The following is a 25,844-nucleotide window of genomic DNA, read 5'->3' as shown; positions in this document are numbered from 1 at the left end:
ATGGGAAATTCAGCAGCCCTGCCAAAAGTCCATCGACTCCCGGCAGGACCGGACGATCCCGGAGGAAGCTGTGGCCGGAAAATCCCGTCCAAGGTTTCTACCTTGTGTCGGGTTCATGTGCACTGATCTTTGAAGGCGGCAGGACATGCTGAGTGAGTAGTTAGCAAAACATACGAGAGCTTAGACTTCATAAATATATTCAGTACAAGAGCAGGGAAGTTGTGCTGAACCTTTATAAAGCTCTAGCTAGGCCACAACTAGAGCATTATGACCAGTTCTGATCACATTTTAAGAAGGATCTGAGGGCCCTCGAGTGGGTGCAGAGGAGATTTACCAGGATGGTTCCAGGGATGAGGGATTTAGTCACAAGGTTAGGGTGAAGAAGCTGGGCTGTTCTCCTTGGAGCAAAGGGCATTGAGGGAAGATTTGATAGAGATGAACAAGATGATGACAGGTTTAGATAAGGTAGATAAAGAAAAGCTGTTCCAATTGGCTAATTGCACAAGGACTGGAGGGTTGTGGAGGTGGGGGAAGCCTTTTTTTTTGCAAGAGGCGCAGGGGCAATGTGAGGAAGAACATTTTTACAAGCAAGTGGTAATGACCTGGAACTCGCTGACTACAAGAGTGGAAGCGGAGGCGATTGATGATTTCTAAAGTAAATTAGACAAGAGCTCGAGGGAAAAAAACTTGCAGGGCTATGGAGGCAGAGCGGGAGAATGGGATTGACTGGGTTGCTCGACAGAGAGCCAGCATAGACTCAATGGGCTGACTGGCCTCTGTTGGCTAGGGGCTGCAGCCGAACTGCTGACACAGGCAAAAGCAACTTTTGACTTGAAGTAACCTGATTCCAGTCACTGGCCTGAGCTGGCTGGAACCAGTTTGAAGTAGCTGAGTTTCTTGAAGAACAAAGGGAAAGAGATAAGACACAAGTCCTTATTTAGAAAAGGAGTAACGAGGTAATGCAACTAAATCCTTGGGACAAAGCCAATGAAAAGATGCCACCCACAGACAAGGCAAGCAGGCCTAAACCAACGGGAGAGAGACAGCACAGCTTGGAGAGATAAGATTTCGGAATAAGAATGAAGAATTTCAGGCGTGGAGCCAGTGAGAACTCCAGAGACCAACCATTGCAGAAGCGTAAGAACCTACGTCAGCAACGTAGAGACACAAGAGAGAGAGAACAGAATGCCTGGCCAGCGCCAGCTCTCCTTTTCGGGTATTAGCTTTTATATTCTGTGACCACTCAGGGAGTGTCAGAGAAACCCACTGGTGTGCATTTAGATCCTAGTTTTGGGTATAAAACTGTATAACCTGCTGTAAACTGCATGTCTATATTTAACCAGACGTATAAGCTATATGTAGATGTGAATGTGAATAAAGCGAATTTAGAGTTAAGAGAGAATTGATTCTTCTCCTCTTTGTACTAAGCCAACAACCGTTACCGGTAACCTCTGGCAACATCTACTTTTGTGTTGTAATGATTCTGTGAATTTATGCATTATGTAAATTCCCAAATCCATGGTGTTGGGAAAAAGAATCCAGAAATGTCCTACCTCTGGACTAATTAAACTGATAAGGATGCTGAATCGTTATTGGGAGGTGTACAGTACTGTTCTAGTAATCTGATTCAGTGGTTCTTGAAAAGAGGAGAGAAGGTTTAGATATGGGACCTTTTCGACATCAATATTTTAATCACACAATTGTGTGCTCTGTTTCATACACAGCGGTACGACTATTTCTTATAACCAGACCATATCACTGTGTCTCAAATGGCTGTGATCTGATGAGAAGCAATGGCAATGGATTATTTTTAGATTTCACCAGCTGACAACCTGAATTACATGCGCATTCATGGAACCACAGACCTCCTCAGCCTGTTGCTGTTGTTCCATCTGAATGGGTTATTGACATTTTGCGGAGAGTAGTGAACGCTTTGAGCATTGAATGCTCTTTAAAGCATTCTACACAAGTAGCTTTTTTTGTTGGCATCTAACACTGCCATGAAAATTATTCTGTAAATTCCCAGCACTCACAATTAAGCAGATACCGCAACACTAAACAGCTGATTCACCAATACTTTTAAGAACAACTCCAACCTAACCTTGTGGCTAAATCCTTGGAACGGTTCTAGTAAATCTCTTCTGGACCCTCACATCCTTCCTAAACTATGGTGACCAGAATTGGACACAATACTCCAGTTATAGCCTTAACAAAACTTTATAAAGGTTCAGCACAACTTTCTTGCTTTTGTACTCAACGCCTCTATTTATGAAATCCAAGATCCCATATGCTTTGTTAACTTCTCTCTCAATATGTCCTGCCATCTTCAAAGATGAACCCCAAAACCCCTTCTCTCCCAACCCCACCTCCAGGCATATCTGTGTAAATGATTTGAATAGAACAGCCTCAGGTAATAGAGATGCTAATGCATGAGCTTTGATATTAATTAGTCATAGTCAATGAAGAAGGAGGAATTAATTAGCCTGTCTCAGTAATCATGAACAGCTCACATCACTAGGTTAGGGAGCTACGGGTGTGGGGACCCAGCTCCCAGCTAGGAATCCCTCCCTGACCCGGGACAGAGATAAAACACACCCAGGTATGGAGATAAGGTTAACTGAACAAAATCCTGCAAAGCAGACAGGCCCAGCAAAGACTGCATGATGGTTAGAATGCAAATGAAGAAAGACAATCCACCCATTACAGGGAAACGTGGCATGTTCTTTATTTTGTTACCTGTAGACATGTTAAATTGTACTGGTTGAATTGCCTCAGTCTGACCTTAACACCTGTCAATGAAATATTGCAGCACATCGACTTGGATCATGCCTTTTCCCAGCAAGTGTTTGAGCAGCTCACCTTCAGAAAGTGATTGAAGAGGAGATACACTTGCAAAATATCCGATCGCGGTCACCAGGCAGTGCAAGCACAGACTATACCATTGTACTAGCAGATACAAGGCAGCGCGGGGTCAGCTCCCAGACACATAGCTTTGCAACAAGAGATGATTGACTTACATATAGAACATTGTACAATCCTTGTTACTGAGCCAAACTCTCTCCCCACCCCACCGAGAAACATTATTTATACTGCAATACAGCATCATCCCAATTTGTAAAGTATTAGTTGTAATGCCTGGATCTTGCCCAGCTCTCTCCCACTCAATTCCTGAATTGTTATTTGTACCAAATTTCAGTGCTTCAACTTCTCCAGCTACGGTAGAAAAAAAACCAAGGAAACATCATTATTTCCATTGTTCCACCATTGGCGACCGTGCCTTCAGCTGCCTGGGCCCCAAGCCCTGGAATTCCCACTCTAAACCTCCTCCAGCGCTCCTAAAAACCTTGAGCAAGTTTTTGGATAGCTGTCCCAAATCCTGATGCAGTTCAAAACCACATTGTGTTCAATTATGCTCCTGTGAAACCCCTCAGGCTGCTTTACTAGGTCATAGGCACCGTGCAAATGCAAGCTGGTGTTTTTATTTACCTTGTTGTCCAATAGTCACCACTGTACCGCCTTTTCAGATTAAAGTTGTGTGGGTCTGCTTTTAGGCAAATTTCATCCACTATCCACGAAAGGAACAGAGTATCCTTGCAGTTCTATCTCAGCCTGGAGGGATTAACAAAAACTAGCTTAAAGCAACGTAATATGCATAAACCATTAATCTAAAAAGGGGTAAACTGCCTGATAAAACAAAATAGCACAAATGTATATTTAAGTAATCTCACTCCAACATAGTTAATGGATCAGAAATCCTAGTTCTCGGAATTGGTGTATGTTTTGTTTTTGGCCATCTCACTACAATATTCTCTAAAATTTCAACGAAAATGACAAAACCAGTAAACCACAATTATTTCCATACTATTCTGTAATTTTGGAATCCCAGGGTTAGACTGCAAACAATTATTTGCTGCATTAAAGAGGATTCAGTGAACACAAACTCCATCCTGGCCCAACCACGCGATAAATCGGACAGGGCGACTGCTCTCTCTCAAGCAGACGCAAGGGATCCCGGGGCATAATTCCAACAAAGAACGGGAAGGATTCCTACCCGCACCTCACAAGTTGTCCGGGCCAGCCTTTTGGCTCTCAACTAACATTCACCGTTTTTCGAAAACGCATTATCTGGTTGTGTGCCTCATTGACGTTTGTGGGATCTTCCTGTGCACAAACTAACTGCTGCGTTTCCCAGATCCCGACAGGTGACCACACTTCAAAAGTACTTCATTGGCTGTAAAGTGCTTTTGGGGTGTTCCAGGGTTGTGAAAGGCACTTTATAAAATGCAAATTATTTTTCTTTTCCTAGTCAGACACGGTTGGTGGGAGCGCGGCCACTGTTTAAAAATAAAGGGGTCGCCCATTTAAAAAAGAGATGAGACAAAAAAAATTTCACTCAGAGGGTCGTGAGTCTTTGGAACTCTGTTTCCACCGCCTTTTCAGGTAGAGAGTCTTTGAATATTTTTAAGGCAGAGGTAGATAGATTCATGGTAAGCAAAGGGGGTGATAGGTTATCGGGGGTAAGCGGGATGCAGATTTCAGTTTACTATCGGATCGGCCATGATCTTATTAAATGGCGGAGCAGGCTCGAGGGGCTGAATGGCCAACTCCTGCTCCTTGTTCGTATGTTGTGTATGGACAATTGATGATGCTCTTTCGTTTTTTTCCTCGCTCTTTGTACATGCACATTTTACCTTAAATTCGTTTCTCAGAACTCAGATGGGGAACTCAGTAGTTTGAGGGGTGGGGTGGGGTGGTAAGGTGAGGTGGAAAATCACAGCTCTGAACCCAATCATTGGACTACCAGCTGATGTGGCAGTATTCTATCTGACAATGAAGGCTACATAAACACACCAAGCAATTGTACAACATTATTCTCACAGGATAATTTTTTTTTTCAGGCCTCTAGGAACTATTTTAATTAATTCTAATGCTCTTTTAATTAAATTCTAACTGGTATAGTGCTGTGAATTAAATCTCTCACCATCAAGTGGTACAATGTTGTGGAATACATGTCTCTGATTCCCCAAGTGCTCTGTCAGAAGCGGGTATCAATTGACACATAGAAACCCACCAGTGTTCCAGGCTAACAGTTAACACTCTTTGCTCTCTGCTTGCCAAACTTCGCTGCTTCCTAGTCTGGCAACGCCTTGATTTTATTTTCACTACCCTCCATGGCCTTGCCCTTCCCTATTTCCGGAACCTCCTCCAGCCAGAGACTCCTCAGACATCTCGGCACTCCTCCAATTCAGGCCCCATCGCTGCACCACAGGTGGCCTTGCCTTTGACTGCCTGGGCCTGAAGCCTGGAATTCTCTTCCAACACCTCCCCAACTCCATCTCCTACCTCAGGAGCAAGAGACTTCTCCACTGTAACAAAAATAAAAATACCTGGAAAAACTCAGCAGGTCTGACAGCATCTGCAGAGAGGAACACAGTTAACATTTCGAGTCTGTAGGACTCTTCAACAGAACTAACTTCTCCCCTGTACCATGGTCAACATGCATCCCTCGGTGAACATCACAGAAACAAATTACCTGCCTCATCACATCACCATTTGAGGGAGATCGCTGTGTATCGATTGGGTGCCAAATTTCCTGCATAACAACAAATATCTCAGAAGGGATATAGCCATCCCAAAGACATCTAGAAGGATCAAAGAGGGTAAACAACTTTACACTTCAGAAGTGCCTAATTGACTGTAAAACTCTTTGCAACAGCCTGACGCTGTGAAAGGTGCTGCTGCAACAATTCTCTTTTGACCCCGACTTATTCCTGAATGCCTGCTACAAGCTCAGCCTGATTGTATGCAGCCTTAAAAGTTTTAGCCCAAACAAAAACCCACTTATAACTGTCACCCTGATCCTGCTCAGACTACACTGGCTCCCAGTAACACAGTTTAGCACATGCTCTTTAATGGAGTCTCTCCAAATTGCCATTTCCATCTCTGGCATCTCGCTAGAGGAACGCTGCACTGTTGCAGATCTTGCTGAATTCAACAACAAAGCGCAAAAATGTGTCTAGTTCTGGCTGGGCCATGTTTAGACTGTCCGTAGACACGATAAGATCATCTCTGGCAGACTCCTTTCAAATTAACATGAGTCTACTGCTCATTGTTAGCTCCTTCACTGTCACCAGAATCACATTTGTACACAAATTGCCTCCCTAAATTCTTTTGCTTTGCTGCAACTCTCCCCAGCTCAAACACCTGTTTAAAATCTACTTTTGCTATTCATCACTTCTCCACTACTGCTGCCTGATGCCCAAGTATAAAATGTCTTGCACCAAAGCACAGTAGCCACAGTGTGTACCATCTACAAGATGCACTGCAGCAACTCACCAGGACTCCTTCGACAGCACCTTTCAAACCCACAACCTCTACCATCTAGAAGGACAAGGGTAACAGGCACACGGGAACACCACCACCTGGATGCTCCCCTCCAAGTCACACACCACCCTGACTTGGAAATATATCGCTGTTCCTTCAATGTCACTGAGTCAAAATCCTGGAACTTCCTCCCTAACAGCACCATGGGTGTACCTACATCACATGGACTGCAGCAGTTCAAGGCAGCAGCTCACCACCACCTTCTCAAGGACAATTAGGGATGGGCAATAAATGCTGGCCCAGCCAGCGAAGCCCACATCCTGTGGATGAATAAAGAAAAGTTTAAGGATGCTCTAAAATTGCTGCATATTACAATCAGACTCACAATCAAACATAGATGATGCATTACTAGTTAACACAAAATGTTAGTTAATCATAATGATTTCATCATACCGGCAACAGAAATACATCCTGTATTTTTGGCGCTAATTTAGTCATTATAATCAATGTTTGATGTCACTGCCTGTGGTGGGAAGATAGTGAAATGCTAATTCCACAACTGTTCTTCCCATTTCTGCCTTTCGAACATTTTTGTTATTCATTCATGGGATGTGGGCGTCACTGGCCGGGCCAGCATTTATTGCCCATCCCTAATTGCCCTTGAGAAGGTGGTGGTGAGCTGCTTTCTTGAACCGTTACAGTCCCTGTGATGTAGGTACACCCACAGTGCTGTTAAGGAGGGAGTTCAATTATATCCTCTGTTGTGGCTTAGTATCATGCCCTGGCAAATATTTATGCCTCCATCAACATCACAAAAACAGGTTATCCAGTTATTATCTCAATGCCCAACTGCTTACTCACACTAAATCCTCTTCACCCATCATCCCTGCTCTCGCTAAGCAACACTGTCCCCAGTCAAGCAATTTCCATTTTAAAATTCTCATTCTTGTTTTCAAGTCCCTCCGTGGCCTCGCCCCTCCCTATCTCTAATCAACTCCATCCTCACAACCCTCCAAGATATTTGCCTCTTGAGCATTCCCACCATTGGTGGCCATGCCTTCAGCTGTCTGGGCACTAATAACTTATGAACATAAGAAATAGTAACAGGAGTAGACCATTTGGCCCCTCGAGCTTGCTCCGCCATTCAATAAGATCATGGATGATCTTCTTATGTGTCAATTTCCACATTCCCATCACCCCCCGATAACCTTTGATTCCCTTGACTAACAAGAATCTTATCCACCTCTGCCTTAAAAATATTCAATTACCCCGCCTCCACCACCTTTGGAGGCAGAGTTCCAAAGTCACACAACCCTGAGAAAAAAATTTCTCATCTTTGTCCTAAAAGGGCGACCCCTAATTTTAAAGCAGTGCCTCCCTAGTTCTGGACTCACCCACAGGAGGAAACATCCTTTCGACATTGTCAAGGCCATTCAGGATCTTGAATACTTTAATCAAATCACTCCTCACTCTTCTGAATTCCAGTGGAAACAAGCCCAGTCTGTCCAACCTTGCCTCATAAGCAACCCACTCAGTCCAGGTATCAATCTAGTAAACCTCCTTTGAACAGCCTCCAATGCATTTACATCCTTCCTTAAATAAGCAGACCAAAACTGCACAGTCTTCGAGGTGTGATCTCACCAATGCCCTGTATAACTGAAGCATAATATCCTTACTTTTATGTTCAATCCCTTTTGTAATAAAGGATAGCATTCCATTAGCCTTAATTACTTGTTGTAACTGCATACTAACTGTTTGTGATTCATGTACTAGAACACCTAGATCCCTCTACACCTCAGAATAATGCAGCCATTCTCCATTTAAGTAATACTCTGCTTTTTTGTTCTTCCTGCCAAAGTGAACAATTTCACATTTTACCACATTAAACTCCATTTGCCAGATCTTTGCCCACTCACTCAACCTAACTATATCCATCTGCAACCTCATATCCTCTTCACAACATACTTTCCTACCTATCTTTGTATCATCTGCACATTTAGCTACCATGTCTTCACTTCCTTCATCTAAATCATTGATGTAAATCATAAAAAGTTGAGGCCCCTGAGAGACTCCACTCATCACATCCTGCCAGTCAGAAATAGACCCATTTATGCACACTCTCTGCTCTCTGCCAGCCAGCTATCTTCTATCCATGCTAATATGTTACCCCCTACGATGTGCACTTTTATTTTCTGTAATAATCTTTGATGGCACCTTATCAAACGCCTTCTGGAAATCCAAGTACCGTATGTCTTCCCTTTATCCACTGTGCATGTTACTCCTTCAAAAAAACTCCAATAAATTGGTTAAACATGATTTTCCTTTCACAAAACCATGCTGACTCTTCCTGATTGCCATGATCTTCTAAGTGCCCAGCTATAACCTCCTTAATGATCTATTCTAATAACTTCCCCATGACAGACATCAAGCTAACTGGACTATAGTTTCCTGTTTTCTGCCTTCCTCCCTTCTTGAATAGAGGGGTTATATATGCTACTTTCCAATCTGATGGAACCTTTCCAGAATTTAGCAAATTCTGGAAAATTAACACTGTGCATCGACTACCTCATTATTCACCTCTTTCAAGACCTTAGGATGTAATCTATTGGGACCCGGAGACTTGCCAGCCCACAGTTTCATCAGTTTACCTCAGTACCATTTCCCTAGAGATTTCAATTTCACCAAGTTCCTTTCTCTCTTTCAGTTCCTGATTTGCAACTATTATTGGAATGTTTTTTGTATCCTTTAAACTGAATGCAGAAGCAAAATATTTGTTCATTTCTTCTGCCATTTCCTTATTATCTACTATTAACTCTTCACTGTCACTCTCCAGAGGACCAACTCTCACTTTACTTACCCTTTTCCTTTTTAAATACCTGTAGAAACTCTGTCCATCCATTTTTACATTTCTAGCTGGTTTCCTCTCATACTCTAATTTCTTTCTCCTGATTAGCCATTCTCTGCCGTTCTTTATATTCTGTCCAATCAGCTATCCTGCCACTCATCTTTGCGAGTTGTATGCTTTTTCCTTAAGTTTAATGCTTTCCTTAACTTTAGTTAACCATGGATGGTGGGTCCTCCCCTTAGAATTTTTCTTTATATTAGGAATGTACTTATTCTGAATACTCTGAAATATCCCCTTAAATGTCTGCCACGGCTTCTCTATTGATCTATCCTCTAGCCTAGTTTCCCAGTTCACTTCAGCTAGCTTAGCTTTCATCCCCACACAATCGTCTTTATTTAAGTTTAAGATATTAGTTTTAAGCCCACTCTGCTCCCTTTCAAACTGGATGTAAAATTCAATCATATTGTGGTCGCTGCTACCTAGTGGTGCCTTTACTCTGAGGTCGTTAATTAATCCTCTCAAGTTACACAATACCAATTATAATATAACCTGCTCTCTGGTTGGTTCCAGAACATGCTGCTCTAAGAAACTATCTCGAAAGCATTCTTAAGAATTCCTCATCCAGGCTACTACTGCCAATCTGATTTTTCAAGTTTGTGTAGATTAAAATCACCCATGATTATTGCCATCCCTTTATCCCAAGCACACAATATTTTCTCTTGAATACTTTGTCCTACATTGTGGAAACTGTTAGGGAGCCTGTAGACCACTCCCACTAATGACGTTTTTCCCCTACTATTCCTAATCTCCACCAAACCAATTCTACATCCTGATCTCCTGAACCAAGGTCATCTCTAACTATTGCACCAATGCCCTCTTTCATTAACAGTGCTACCCCTCCACCTTTACCTAGCTTCCTGTTCTTCCTGAATGTCATGTACCCCTCAATATTAAGGGCCCAATTTTTGTCATCCTGCAGCCACATCTCGGTAATTGCTATCAGATCATATTTATTTACTTCAACGTGGGCCATCAATTCATTTGCTTTGCTAGTAATGCTACATGCATTCAGATAGAGAGCCTTCAGTTTTGTCTTTTTATTACCTTTGTAACATCTAGTCTTGACTGCTAATTTATTAGATTGTTTTCTCTGACCCTCATTTCTCATATTACTATTTTGCTCTCCTGTCTTGACTCTACACCTTGAATTGCTACCTCTACCCAAGCTTGATCCCTCAACCCCTCTTGTTTAGTTTAAAGCCCTCTCTACTTCTCTAGTTATGCGATTTGAGAGAACACTCATCCCAGCATGGTCCAGGTGTAAACCGTTCCAACAGTACAGCCCCCATGTTCCCCAATTCTGGTGCCAGTGCCCCACAAACCAGAACCCACTTCTCCCACACCAGTCTTTGAGCCACGCATTTGTCTCTCTAATCTTATTTGTCCTATGCCAATTTGCACACAGCCCAGGTAATAATCTAGAGATTGTTACCTTTGAGGCTCTGCTTCTTCATTTGGTACCTAGCTCCTCATACTGACTTTGCAGAACCTCTTTCCTCGTTCTACCTATGTCATTGGTACCTACATGGACTACGACAACTAGATCCTCCCCCCTCCCACTGCAAGTTCCTCTCCAGCCCTGAGATATCCCAAACCCTGGCACTGGGCAAGCAGCAGTCATCTGGACTCTCACTCTTTGTTGCAGAGAACAGTGCCAATCCCCCTCACTATACTATCCCCTACTACCACTACATTCCTTTTTCCTCCCTCGCCTCTGCATGAACGGCTTCCCACACCACAGTGCCATGGCCAGTCCGCTCATCCACCATGCAGACCCTGCTTTCATTCACACAGGTTGTGAGCACCTCAAACCTGTTTGACAATTGCAAAGCCTGAGGCTCCTCCCCTACCGTCTGCTCAGTCCCATTACCTGTGTCACTGACAGTCACATCCTCCTGTCCCTCACTGCTGACCAAAACAGATGACCCTCTTTTTAAGAGGTGTGACTGTCTTCTGGAACAAAGTATCCAGGTATTTCACCCCCTCCATTATGTTGTGCAGTGTCTGCATTTTGGCTTCCAGATCAATAATCCTGATCCAGAATTCCTCAAGCTGCTTACACTGCCTACAGATCACCTTGGCACCCAAAAACTCCCACAAATCCCAGCTGCAACATAACACCTGTCCCGCCATTCTAAATTATGTTATTTAGTTAATTTACTTTAATTACACTCTTCCTGTGTACGTTACAAATTTGCTGTGTTTATTGAATGCTAGTACCACTGAAAACGAAAGGTTATTCGCTTAACTACAAGGTGCTTGTTTTAGATGTTGTTTAAATGACTTTATTTTTATTGCTATTTTATCTTCATTGTTTTATTTTTAATTTTCAAGTTTTCAAATTTTGGTTTATTATTTTGAAGTTTTAGTTCTTTTTATTTACACATCTACCTGAACTCACCTGTCCTAAGCTGGTTTCTCACCCACTGTCCCTTAGACTGAGCACTAACCAGCCACTCAACTTACTAGCTTCCTGTGATGCCACAGTTGCTTTTTTCTCCTTTTTTTTGCCTCCAGACTCCAGCCTCACAGCAGCTGAAAGAGTGCGCTCCTCATCTCCCAACTGTCTCCCACAGGTCCGCTCGGCTCCGACTCCCAGCAAGGTAGGCCTCACTCGAATCCTCGGACTGTATTTATAGGTGTTCCTCAGCTCCCGACTGTCTCCCACAGATCCGCTCCGACTCCCAGCAAGTTCTGGAATTCCCTCTCTCCACCTCTCTCTCCTCCTTTAAAACGCTCCTTAAAAACCTGCCTCTTCGACAAAGCTTTTGACCATCTGCCCTAATAATGCCTGATGTGGGCCAGTGGCAAATTGTGTTTTCTAATGCTCCAGTGAAGCACCTTGGGACATTTTATTCTATTTATATAACTCCTATAACAGGAGTAGCTGTTTGTGGGGCTTTGCTGTGCACAAACTGGCTGCTGCATTTCCCTTAATTCCAAAGCTGTGTTTGCTGCCAACACGCACAGCTCAAGAGTTTTGAGCGCCCCGTAGTTTCACTGAGGTCGAATATTTCTAATCTACCATGAAAGCGGCCTCCAACAAAATGAATGGGATTCCTAAGAGGAGCAGAGTTTTTTGAGTTCATATAGAATCAAACAATAAAGTGCGAAAACAGCTTGATAAGCCGATGTGGAATCCTAGGCTTTACAAACAGTAGCAGAGCACACAAACATAAGAAGCTGGTATGAAATCAATACAAATCATTAAAGGGTACTAAGGCCTTATAGAGCCCAGAAGAGATTCACTATAATTATAGTGAATGAGAAATGAATGAGAATTAATGAGAAATGACCAAAAAACAAAGAGAATATTAGATTTCCTCCCAAATGTGCTCAAAACTACATGACACTATGCTCCAGTAAAATTGGGTGCTATTATTCACATGATCCCAAACTAGAGAGCGTGAATTGCAACATTGCAACATCAAGGAGATTTTAAGAGAATCTTTCTTGCAGGGGGAGGGGGAGGGGTGCACAGGACGTGGAAGCAGAGTTACTTTTAAAATGGGAAGTGGGTAACTATTTGGGCTGAGTGGTGCCTGCACGGACCAGCGCACATACGCAGGCGGCCATGTTGCAAATGGCAGGAAAGGAAGTGTGGTTACAACAGTGACTGCTCTCCAAAAACACTTCACTGGATGGAAAAAGGCTTTGGGGCGTTTTGAGGGTGTAAAAGGTGCTTTGGAAAGGAGAGTTGTGTGTGTCATTCAATGCTAATCATTCTTCTTCCAAAAGAAATACACTCAACAAAAAGACAGTTTTCAACTGAAATACTTCCATCGGACTGGAGTTACTTACTTCTCTTCACTTGGAAAAAGAAGCCTAGTCACAAGTTTTGTACAGCAGTGGCTTAATCACCTTCAGAGCTTCCACTACTAAAATACCTGTTCTCGTGTTTCGAAAGGCTCCTGCCCATTGCAATTAATAATTAAACTTCACATTTGGCAGTCACATAAACAATTGATTTCTCCATGTTATAAACCTCCCAATTACTTTTGAACTTTGGCCTGTTAAACAGGACTTCGTTAGATCAATTAATATCAACTGAAAACCAAAAATTCATATGGCTATAACATACACCTTTTGCTTCTGTCCCCTGCCCAAAATGTTTTTATTCTCTCTCTCTCACCAAGTCTTTCACCATCAGGCACAAATCTGACACAGATAAGCCAAGCAGCCTTTTCTAAGTATCAATACTTTTCTCCATCAGGCTTTTAGAAGGTGCACAATAGTGAGTTACCTGGATACCTTGCACCTCAATGTATTACTGTACTCATTCTGCCACCCCTACTAATCCTTAGCCCCCATGGGGAAGTGTTCAATCTCCATTCTGTTTTTTGCCTTCAGCAGTACTAGGGTCATTTTCAGCACAAGCTCACAGTGTCCAATTAAAGCTGAGCAGTTTGATTTGCCAGAATTCTCTTCACCCGAAAATCAACTGAAACAAATATCAAAACCAAGATTTTTGTTAGTTGAAGCACGTTGGGGGTTAGAGAATCAAGGCAGGTAGATGGAGTTAAGATGCAGAACACCCATGACCTAACGGAATGGCACAAGAGGCTCGAGGGGCTGAATTTGTTCATGATATGTGTGCATTCCTAATTGCCCTCAAGAAGGTGGTGGTGCCATTTCAGAGGGCATTTTTAAGAGCCAGCCACATTGCTGTGGATCTGGAGTCACATGTAGGTCAGACCAGGTAAGGATGGCAGATTTCCTTCCCTAAACGACATTAGTAAACCAGATGGGATTTTACAATAATCAACAATGGTTTCAGTGTCATCATTAGACTTTACATTCCAGATATTTTTTGAATTCCACCGTCTGCCGTGGTGGGATTCAAACCTGGGTCCCCAGAGTATTACGCTGGGTCTCTGGATTACTAGTCCAGTGACCACACCTCCCCCCACTAACTCGCCATCGCAAGTGCTTATATATTTTGGTCTGACATTAATGATGGAAGAAATTTTTTTCAGCACTGTTACTCCCAGGCTCCTCACGCCCCTACTCCCTTCATTTGCAGCTGTTTCTTTCCACTCTCATTTTCATCTCTTGAATGCATTCATTCATTCAATTGCTTTGATCCTCAACTAAGTCTCCATGTGCAATGCCAGACATCAAGGGCAGAATATTATGCTGGGCGTGTGGGCATGCATCCCAACGTCATTGCGCAGTCTCACGATGTTTCATTTGACAGGCATGCCCGCCGTTAATTAAAAGACCTATTAAGGCCATTAACAATCTAATTAAATTTAAATTTACGCTGCCTGTCCAATTTACGGCTGGCGGGCAGGTGAAAAGGCCCACCGGCCTTTACGTTTTTCTTGAGGAAACCTCATCCATGAGCGGGATGAGGTTTCCTGAAACAAATAAACATTAAATAAAAACTTTATTTTTGAATTCAAAACATGTCCCAGCTTAAATGACAGTCACATGAGGGGACGTGTTTTATTATGTTTTTATTCTCTTCATTTTTTCTTTTTTTTTTACACAGCGCTTCAGTCTCCCTGAGACAGCTCCATGCGCCAGTCCTGGCTCTCCCTCCTCCCCCCGCCCGCACAGGTAGCGCTCAGCGCTGCTGCTCATGATCCACACAGGGTGGGCCTCAACTGGCTCGCCCGTGTGAAATCGCGGTGCAGTGCCAATCGTGGGTGGCGCCAATCGTGGGTGGCGTTCAGCTTCCTGATCACTCCCCACCCGCCCCTGCCGAGCACCACCGCCAAGGGCAAATTCCTGCCCCAAGTCTTTGCAGATGATTCAAAAGTGTACAGCATCACAGACAATCCCAATCCTGAAGTTACCTTCAGCCAACGGTCGTGCTCATAACAAACTTACTCATAGTGAGAGCAGCCTAGATGCTGTTTAAGGGGAGGCGGTGGTCTAGTGGTATTGTCACTAGACCAGTAATCCTGAAACCAGGGTAATGCTCTGGGGACCCAGGTTCAAACTCCACCACGGCAGACGACGGAGTTTGAATTCAATCCATCTGTTCCAACCCAACTGTTTCATTAACGTCCTTTAGTGAAGCTCTGGCCCATGTGTGACTCCTTACCCTCTGAAATGGCCCATAAGCCATTCAGTTGTATCAACCTGCTAGACTGTAGCAGTTCACCAACTTCTCAAGGGCAATTAGGGATGGGCCATTAATGCCCACATCGTATGAATGAATAAAAAAAGAACTCTAATTCAGGGTTTCTGAAGCCCAATTGGTCCACTACAGGCCCAAGTGAAGTCAATTAACTCAACACAAAGAACATAATCTAACTCAGGCCTTTATTGTCTGTAAGGGGAGGCAATGGTAGTTGCATTGTCGCTGGGCTAGTAATCCAGGATAATGTTCTGGGGCAAAAACAGAATTACCTGGAAAAACTCAGCAGGTCCAGCAGCATCGGCGGAGAAGAAAAGAGTCGACGTTTCGAGTCCTCATGACCCTTCGACTCTAGTTCTGTCGAAGGGTCATGAGGACTCGAAACGTCGACTCTTTTCTTCTCCGCCGATGCTGCCGGACCTGCTGAGTTTTTCCAGGTAATTCTGTTTTTGTTTTGTTTTGGATTTCCAGCATCCGCAGTTTTTTGTTTTTATCTCTAATGTTCTGGGGACCCGGGTTGGGATCCCACCATGGCAGATGGTGGAATTTTAATTCAATAAAGAAAAACTGGAATTAAAAGTCTCATGATGACCTTGAAACCATTGTCAATTGTTGTAAAAACCCATCTGGTTCACTAATGTCCTTTAGGGAAGGAAATCTGCTGTCCTGGTCTTGTTTACATATGACTCCAGACTCTCAACAATGTGGTTGACTCTTAAATGCCCTCTGAAAAGGAATGCTTTACTAACCAGCAACACCCACATCCCATGAATGAATAACAAAAACAAAAGGGTCATCTATTCAAGGAAGCACTTGCATTTATATATAGTGCCTTTCATGACCTCAGGGTGTTCGATTGTGAGTTACAAGCAATGAGGGTAATGCTGTAATGTAGGATAACATGTTAGTCAATCTGGGTTATTACCACATTGTGCAGAAATCACAATCATCTATTTTTAGGCAGTGGTTGAGGGCTAAATATTTGACTTATCTCTAGTTTTCTTTATTAATAGGGGCAGAGAGCACAAGAGCAGGGAGGTTATGCTGAGTTTATATAGGACGCTAGTTAGACCTCAGCTGGAGTATTGTGTATAGTTCTGGGTGCCACAACATAGGAAGGATGTGAACAGAGTGCAGAAGAGGTTCACAAGAATGGTTCCAGGGATGAGAAACTTCAGCTGTGACAATAGATTGGAGAGGTTGGGACTGTTCTCCTTGGAGTGGAGGAGGCTAAGAGATTTGATCGAGGTGTTCAAAATCATGAGGGGGCTGGATGGAGTAGATAGGGAGAAACTGTTCCCGTTCAGAAAAGGATTAAGAATGAGAACGAGGGGGCAGAGATTTAAAGAGATATGCAAAAGAAGCAAATATGACATGAGAACTTTTCACACAATGAGTGGTTCGGGACTGGACTGCACTGCCTGGAAAGTGTGGTGGAGGATGGGTCAGGCGAAGAATTCAAGAGGGCATTAGATAATTATTTGAATATAAACAATGTGCAGGGTACAGGGAGAAGGCACTAAGTCATGATGCTCATTTGGAGAGCCAGTGCAGAAATGATGGGCCGAATGGCCTCCTTCGGCACTGTAACAGTTCTGTGATTGTATGATAAAACTATGGCATTTTTTGTCTCCAGCTAAGGGTATAACCAATTGAGTCATCGCAAAGGACTTTTATTATTCAAACTTGATAGCATGCACCTTCCAACAGTTATGATCCTTTCTCCATTTAAAAAATTTCCACTCATAAAAGAAATAAGGGCAGGGGAGGCCATTCAGCCCTTCGAGCCTGCTCCACCATTCAATAAAATCATGGCTGATCTACAATCTCAATTCAATTTTCCAGCTGTATCCCGCTATCTCCGATTCCTTTGGGCTCACAGTCAATTCAGTAGCACTTAAATGGAAATTGTTGATATTATAATGTCTCTAACATTGGTAAAACATCCCAAGGCACTTAAGTAAGCGCATCATCAGTAAAAACATTTTGAACACAGAGGGACAAAAGGAGATTTTAGGACGGTTAACCAAACACTTGGTCAAATAGGTGGGTTTAGGAGGAGAGAGAGGGAGGGAATTTTAGAACTTAGGCCCCAGGCAGCTGAATGCATGGGTGCTGAAGACAATGGTGTCAGCCTTCCCAATATGGATAAAATATCTAACATATCGATTAAGACTTTCCAACAGATGATGTGACGCTGGAATAATTCTGGAGTAAAGTGGAAACAAAGGCTGCTCTCAAAGCGAGTACCATTATGAGCTAAATAGGATGACAATTCACTCCAAACCACTGCCAGTGACCAAAGACAAACTGCTGAGATACTGGAACGTGATGTACAATAAGCAATGCAGCAGTCACATGACTATTCTTATCTTGTAATCGAAAACAGCTCTGGAATCAATGGCCCAATGAAAAAGGAGCACATTATTTCTGCAACCATTACCCTGAGAGCAATTATCGCAATGGACTACTCGTCACCCATCAAGGCAAGTCCTTAGCAGTGTCCCTTAAAGACACAAGGAATTAAGAAAGAGGGAAAAATCAGCAAGAGCTGCTGGTATGTGCGAATCCCATGTGCCTTGATGTTGGGCTCCGAGACACTGGATATTCTTGAAAGATACCCAAGAGACCATCCAAAGACAAAGTCCTTTGATCCAGACCTCCCTGAAGCCAGTTCAGAGGGCAGGGAATGGTGGGGGTCAGGGGTCGGTGGGGGAAGGGTGGGGTCAGGAAAGCATTTGAGTGGTTTATATTCAGTCAATCTCCTCTCAGGAATGTGGTTTAAGAATTCCAAACACTTAAAATATTTGGTCACTAGACCCAATGGTGAAATCACTCTTCACTAATATGGGTATGACAGCATAGTGAGTATGTTACTGGATTAGTGATGCAGAGGCCCGGACTAATAATCTGGAGTCACGAGTTCAAACCCCACTATGGTAGTTGGAGAATTCAATTAATTAAATAAATAAATCAGCTAATTAAGTAAATCTAGAATTAAAAATCTATTAGCAACAGCGACCCTGAAACTACCAGATTTATGTAAAAACCCATCTGGTTCATGAATGCCCTTTAGGGAAGGAAATCTGTCGTCCTTACCTGGTCTGGCCTACATGTGACTCCAGGTACACAGCAATGTGGTTGAGTCTCAACCGTCCTCTGAAATGGCCTAGCAAGCCAATCAGTTGTATCAAAACCGCTGTGAAAACTATAATCCACATGAACATCAGTGGCTCCAGGCATCGGCTCACCACCACCTTCTCAAGGGAAATTAGGGATGGGCAACAAATGCTGGCTCAGCCAGTGACAATTCCTTCCAGTGAATGAATGAAAAAAATGGATGTCTGTTATAACAATGAACAAAGAAAAAAACTTTAAAAAATGCAAAACTCAGCTTTTATTATAGTCAGACATACACAACTGATCTGCAAATATGTGAAACCTGGAAATAATTTCCACTGTGTTCTGAAATACTAAAGAATAATAATGCGCTGAATCAAACCTCCTCTTGAAACACTAAATGACTTAAACTGAGCAAATTTTCCTCCACTCAGGCTGACCAAGGGCCCTGTCATTGTCAGTCTTGCGTGGAATTTGGGAGTTCATCGACCTTTCCTCCCAACTTGCCCATCTTCAGCATCATTTCCCTTCAATTGCCAGTTTATACCGCAATGTTCTATTGCTGTTGCACAATTCGAGCTGGAGTTGTAAGAAAACCGCCCATTGTGGCCTGGCAGTTTTCTTCAGGTTATTGCTTTATAGTGAACTAATGAAGAAAAATTCATTGCATGCGTTCCAAACCAGCCACTGGAAAGAGCAAGAGAATGCCAATGGCATTATTTTAATTCTTTCGTTTCCGAAAGACACAAATGATGCTTTTCGGGGGAAGCAAGTATAAGGTGAGAATTGGATCGCAAGCCACATGGTGAAGTATGAAACTAGACACAGATCCTTTTCTTGATAGTTGATTTATTTACAAAATGCAGCATTCCATATGTCTGCCTCTTATCTACTAACTCACTCAGTGTCCCAGCAGTCTTTCTTTATATGTGATCCAATTACTTAATCAATTATGGTCCGTCACTCCTGTATCATTAAGCTTGATAATACAATTAACATACTATTAACACAAGGTGCCCTCTTAGTTTCTCTGCTCTCAAGACTACCTCTCCCTCAGCCCAAAGCTCTTAATCCCAACCATAACATCATTATCAAACCTGCTGATAAATGGGGAACTCACAGCCTAAGCAATCTTTTATACCAGGAAAAAGACCTTTGTATTCTCCTTTAATTCCTACAGAAAAGTCAAAGCGTATGTCTCTCCTGATCTGCTCTGCTTTCACCTTACCATTCTGAAGACCCCACTCCCATTCAATGCCTAGTCTGTGCACTCTACTTTCTACGAGACCAATTGCTTGCCACGTTAAAAGAAGTATCTCAGGCAGGATTTGGCTGACTGACAGTCTACGCTGTGTTGTTGACTTAAACATGCTGTGTTACAAAGTGGCAAGATGAAGCTTCACACCCATTGTTTCCCACCTGGCGACAAGTTTCAGTTGACAGACTTGTGATGGACTCACTGACTGGAGTGCCCTCTACGGGGAAAGAATGTCCAAGCTCACTTGAATGGAAAGTGGAAACCACAATCTCAAAGCACACCACTTTCGATGCTTAAGTAAGGGAAAGAACCTGGGATATGGGTTCAAATCCCACCACGGCAGCTGGTGGAATTTAAATTCAGTTAATAAAATCTGGAATATAAAGCTCATCTCAGTAATAGTGACCATGAAACTATCATCGATTGTTGTAAAAACCCAGCCAGTTCTCTTGTGTCCTTTAGGGAAGGAAATCTGCCACCCTTACCTGGTCTGGCCTACATGTGACTTCAGGCCCACAGCAATGTGGTTAATTCTTAAATGCCCTTTGAAACAGCTCAAGGGCAATTAGAGATGGAAAACGAATGCTGGCCTTGCCAGCGACATTCACAACCCATGAAAGAATACAAAGTGAGGAGCACATTTGGGGATGCATCATTGGCACCTCAATGAGTTGGGATTGGTGTACATTGTCTTCTCAACGGAGTGTTGAAACCACACAAACATCCCCAATTCAATTAGTTCCTTCAAATAATGGATTATTAAAGTACAAAAACCAATCAGATAACACAACCCTACAAACTGACAGAATGAGCTATTTAGTCAAGGGATAAACACAGTCTTCACATGATCTCTGAATAAACACACGTCACATTCAAATGCATTTGGTTCTCTTAACTTTTCCCTTCATGGAGGAAAAATTGCTTTGAACTTTGGACATGTTCGCATGTCATGTAGAGCCAGATTATCAATCACATTCCAATACCACCATGAATGCTTCATCCCATGCTTTTCTTTTTTTAAAAAAAAGCACACAGAAGATCTGCTTCTAGTTACCAATGAGTAACAAGCGGAATGACTGAAAAGTTATCTCACATGGAATCCTCATTTACTCCCAAATGCAATTTATTTTAATTGCTTCCAACCGCAGCAGCACCCCCACACCACACACCCCACCCCCACACCCCAGCAACAAGGGCAAAAGAAAACAGACAGTTCAAGCAGGTCACCTCCAACTCACTTGAGGTAACTTCTAATACATCTTGATTTGGCAAATCACTTTTGTCTCTTTCAAATGGAAAAGGCAAAATGAGTAGACACATGGAGAAAGAAAAAAAACCTGTAGTGAAATACATCTGCACTATTTCTCCCCAAACTGCTGCAGAGCAAGTGGGAGGATGGCTGGCATTAATGCACACATGGGATGGAAATAATGTTAGTGACAGCTGAATTCCAAGATTGGCAATAATCTTCCATGCAATTATCCCTTATGTACAGTGGGTTTTTTTAAAGAAAGCATTGCAGCCACTTCTTTTAATATCATTTGATGCTTCTAAATGGTGTGGGACCTCAGGAATTACTGGGCTTTAGGATAGTAAGCCATTCACTAAATACATATGGGAATCAAAGCCTTTCATAAAAAGCTTCTATGTTATTGTTTATAAACATAGACTAAAATTGATAGAACATTTGAGTACTTCGGCGTATACTGACTTGGTTACCATGGTGCTCCATGTATTTTAAATGGTAGTTTGAATACATTTTGCCAAGACCCCAAGCTCGGAATTCCCTCCCGAACTCCCTCCGCCTCTCCTTTTGGATACTCCTTAAAAAACTTATTTCTTTGACCATGCTGTTTGGTCATCTGCCCTAATAATCCTTATGTGGCTTGGCTTCAGGTTTTATTTGTTATGGCTCCTGTGAAGCTGTTGGGATTTTTTGCTACATTGAAAAGGGGCTATACAATTGGAAGTGGTTGTGGAAAAAAATGGAATTACTTCGCCCACTGAGTAAGTGACAGTGTGAAACTTGTTTTCACATAGGAGTGTTTGAGGGGAATAGAATGAGCTCCTTTAAAAGGAAGCTGGATACGTACATGAAGGAGAAAGGAATAGATGGATATTGATAGGGTGAGATGACATTCATGTGGAGCATGGACCCCAGCACAACTAACCAGGCTGAGCGACCTGAAAATTCAATGTAATTCTATATGATTCTCAATGACAATACCATCAATGCATCTGATTTAGCGCATGGCTCCATCTTACTTGACTCCCACCTGCTACAGACATTTACTTTGCAATAGGGACAAGTGCCTAAAATATGCAGCATGAAATTTCCTTGTAATGTCTAGTTACACAAATCTACAGCTTTGTGACTCAAGCAAATTGGATGAAGAGCGTGACTCAGAAAAGCAAAAGGGCCAAGTTGTTAGGAAAGAAAATTCTGAATTTGTGTCGCTCAGCAATATGTGCCATTAAAAACATTTTAATCACAAATTAGTTAAATAATGAAAAATTGAACTTAATCATCCATCATTTCAATGCAAAATACAAGTTAACAACTGGCTTGAAGGGCTTTATAACCAAGTGCTGAGAGCCTTATGTCTCCCAAGTGTAGGTAGTCTGACAGCTGTTGTTTGTAATACAGTTAACCGACTATTTGCTCTTAACTGAAGATTTAGCTAGTCAGGTTGAGGACTGACAGAAGCAGAAGAAGCCAAGTAGAGTGTCAAACCATGCCCACTCAGCACAATGATATACTAGGGAATCCCTTCTGAGAAACAGGTCTTAAACATTATTGATTTCTGTTGACGGCAATTTGCCCACTTACATAGTGCAGACTGGAATCGGTAATATTAGGACAACTATACATTGCACAACTCAGCTCAAAACTGTGCAACACTTAAACGTACTGTGACTGAAGCATTCCCAAAATTATCATAGCAGGTGTCAAGTAAGATGGAGCTATGGACTAAAGAGATCACAATACCCAACAATGATGGAAGTATGCCATTGGGCAGCACGGACCAGCAGTTGAGAGGTCAGCACAGCAAGGCTCAGGCATGCTTTTGTTTATTCTTTCACGAGATGTGGGCATCACTAGCAAGGCCAGTATTTGTTGCCCATTCCTAATTACCCTTGAACTGAGTGGTTTGCTAGGCCATTTCAGAGGGCAGTTAAGAGTCAACCACATTGCTGTGGGTCTGGAGTCACATCTAGGCCAGATCAGGCAAGGATGGCAGATTTCCTTCCCTAAATCCTTAACTAGAGACCTAGGATAATGCCCTGGGGACCCGGGTTCGAATCCCACCATGGCATATGATGGAATTAGAATTAAATAAAACAAATCTGGAATTAAAAGTTTAATGATGACCATGAAACCATTCTCGATTGTTGTCAAAACCCAACTGGTTCACTAATGCCATTCAGGGAAGGAAATCTGACCATCCTTGCCTGGTCTGGCCTGCATGTGACACCAGACCCGCAGTAATGTGGTTGACTCTTATGTGCCCTCTGAAATGGCCGAGCAAGCCACACAGTTCTATCAAACCGATACAAAGTCACAAAAAAGGAACGAAACCGGACGGACCACCCGGCATCGGAAACAACAATGGCAATCTCGGCCCTGTCGACCCTGCAAAGTCCTCCTGACTAACATTTGGGGGCTACTGGAAGGGTTGTCTCACAGGCTAGTCAATCAACAGTCTGACATAGTCATCCTCACCGAATCATATCTTACAGGTAATGTCCCAGGCACCACCATCATCATCCCTGGGTATGTCCTGTCAGACACAACAGAGGTGGCGGCACAGTGGTATAGTCGGGGAGTTGCCCTGGGAGTACTCAACATCCGGACCCCATGAAGTCTCATGGCATCAGGTCCAAAATGGCAAGGAAACCTCCTGCTGATTACCACAAAACCGCCCTACTTCAGCTGATGAATAAGTGCTCCTCCATGTTAAACACCACTTGGAGGAAGTACTGAGGGTGGCAAGGGTGCAGAATGTACTCTGGTTGAGGACTTCAAGATCCAGCACCAAGAGTGGCTCAGTAGCATCACTACTGACCGAGCTGGCCAAGTCCTAAGTGACATAGCTGCTAGACCGGGTCTGTGGCAGGTGGTGAGGGAACCAACAAGATAGTAAAAAAATACAGGACCGCATCCTCACCAACTTGCCTGCCACAGATGCATCTGTCCATGACAGTATCGCTAGAAGTGACCACCCCACAGTCATTGTGGAGATGAAGTCCTGCCTTCACATTGAGGATATCCTCCATCGTGTTGTGTGGCACCATCACCATGCTAAATGAGATAGATTTCGAACAGATCTAGCAACTCAAGACTGGGCACACATGAGGCGCTGTGGGTCATCAGCAGCAGCAGAATTGTACTCAAACACAATCTGTAACCTCATGGCCTGACATATACCACACTCTACCATTACCACCAAACCAGGGGATCCACCCTGGTTCAATGAAGAATGCAGGAGGGCATGCCAGGAGCAGCACCCGGCATACCTAAAAATGAGGTGTCAACCTGGTGAAGCTACAGCACAAGACTACTTGCATGCCAAACAGCATAAGCAGCAAGCGATGGACAGAGCTAAGTGATTCCACAACTAACGGATCAGATCTAAGCTCTACAGCTCTGCCACATCCAGTATTGAATGATGGTGGACAATTAAACAACTCACTGGAGGAGGAGGCTCCACAAATATCCCCATCCTCAAAGATGGAGGAGCCCAGCACATCAGTGCAAAAGATGAGGCTGAAGCATTTGCAACAATCTTCAGCCAGAAGTGCCAAGTGTTTGATCCATCTCAGCCTCCGAAGGTCCCCAGCATCACAGATGCCAGTCTTCAACCAATTCAATTCACTCCACATGTATCAAGAAGTGGCTGAAGGCACTAGATACTGCAAAGGCAATGGGCCCTGACAATATTCTGGCAATAGTACTAAAGACTTGTGCTCCAGAACTTGCCACATCCCTAGCCAAGCTGTTCCAGTACAGCTACAATTCTGACATCTACCTAGCTAAGTGGAAAATTGCCCAGGTATGTCCTGCACACAAAAAGCATGACAAATCCAACCCGGCTAATTACCACCCCCTCGGTCTACTCTCGATCATCAGTAAAGTAATGGAAGGGGTCATCAACAGTGCTATCAGGCGGCACTTGCTTAGCAATAACCTGCTCACTGACGCTCAATTTGGGTTCCGCCAAGGCCACTCAGCTCCTGACCGCATTACAACCTTGGTTCAAACATGGACAAAAGAGCTGAATTCCCAAGGTGAGGTGAGAGTGACTGCCCTTGACATCAAGGCAGCATTTGACAGAATGTGGCATCAAGGAGCCCTAGCAAAACTGGAGCCATTGGGAATCAGGAGGAAAACTCTCCACTGATTGGAGTTATACCTAGCAAAACGGAAGATGGTTGTGGTTGTTGGAGGTCAGTCATCTCAGCTCCAGGACATCACTGCAGGAATTCCTCAGGGTAGTGTCCTCAGCCCAACCATCTTCACCTGCTTCATCAATGGCCTTCCTTTCATAAAGTCAGAAATAGGGATGTTCGTTAAAGATTGCAATGTTCAGCACCATTCACGACTCCTCAGATATTGGAGCAATCCACGTGCAAATGCAACAAGACTTGGACAATATCCCGGCTTGGGCTGACAAGTGGCAAGTAACATTCACGCCACACAAGTGCCAGGCAATGACCATCTCCAACTAGTGAGACACCAACCTTCTCCCCCTGATATTCAATGACATCACCAATACTGAATTCCCCACTATCAACATCCTGGGGGTTACCATTGACCAGGAACTGAACTGGACTAGCCATACAAATACTGTGGCTACAAGAGAAGGTCAGAGGCTAGGAATCGTGTGACGAGTAACTCACCTCCTGGATCCCCAAAGCCTGCCCACCATCTACAAGGCACAAGTCAGGAGTGTGATGGAACACTCTCCACTTGCCTGGATGAGAGCAGCTTCCACAACACTCAAGAAGCTCAACACCATCCAGGACAAAGTAGCCCGCTTGATTGGCGCCACATCCACAAACATTCACTCCCTCCACCACTGACGCACAGTAGCAGCAGTGTGTACCATCTACAAGATGCACTGCAGGAATTCACCAAGGCTCCTTCG

General features: G+C 43.4%; 1 protein-coding gene across 2 annotated transcripts in view; it reads right to left on the bottom strand.

Annotated features, from left to right (window-relative positions):
• The window catches only part of lpar1 (lysophosphatidic acid receptor 1), a 116,320-nt gene that overhangs the window by 69,115 nt on the left and 21,361 nt on the right, over nt 1-25,844 (bottom strand). The window contains exon 2 of one of the 2 annotated variants that reach the window (XM_041186636.1): nt 3,487-3,609. The exons of the other annotated variant lie outside the window; for it this stretch is intronic. The gene's annotated coding sequence lies outside the window, so the exon portion shown is untranslated. The remainder of the gene's footprint in view (nt 1-3,486; nt 3,610-25,844) is intronic. 2 annotated transcript variants of the gene reach the window in all.

This window comes from Carcharodon carcharias, chromosome 4 (genome assembly GCF_017639515.1).
Source record: "Carcharodon carcharias isolate sCarCar2 chromosome 4, sCarCar2.pri, whole genome shotgun sequence".
Lineage (NCBI taxonomy): Eukaryota > Metazoa > Chordata > Chondrichthyes > Lamniformes > Lamnidae > Carcharodon > Carcharodon carcharias.
Note: the sequence above shows the minus strand (reverse complement) of the source record. Positions and strands in the feature narration are given on the sequence as shown.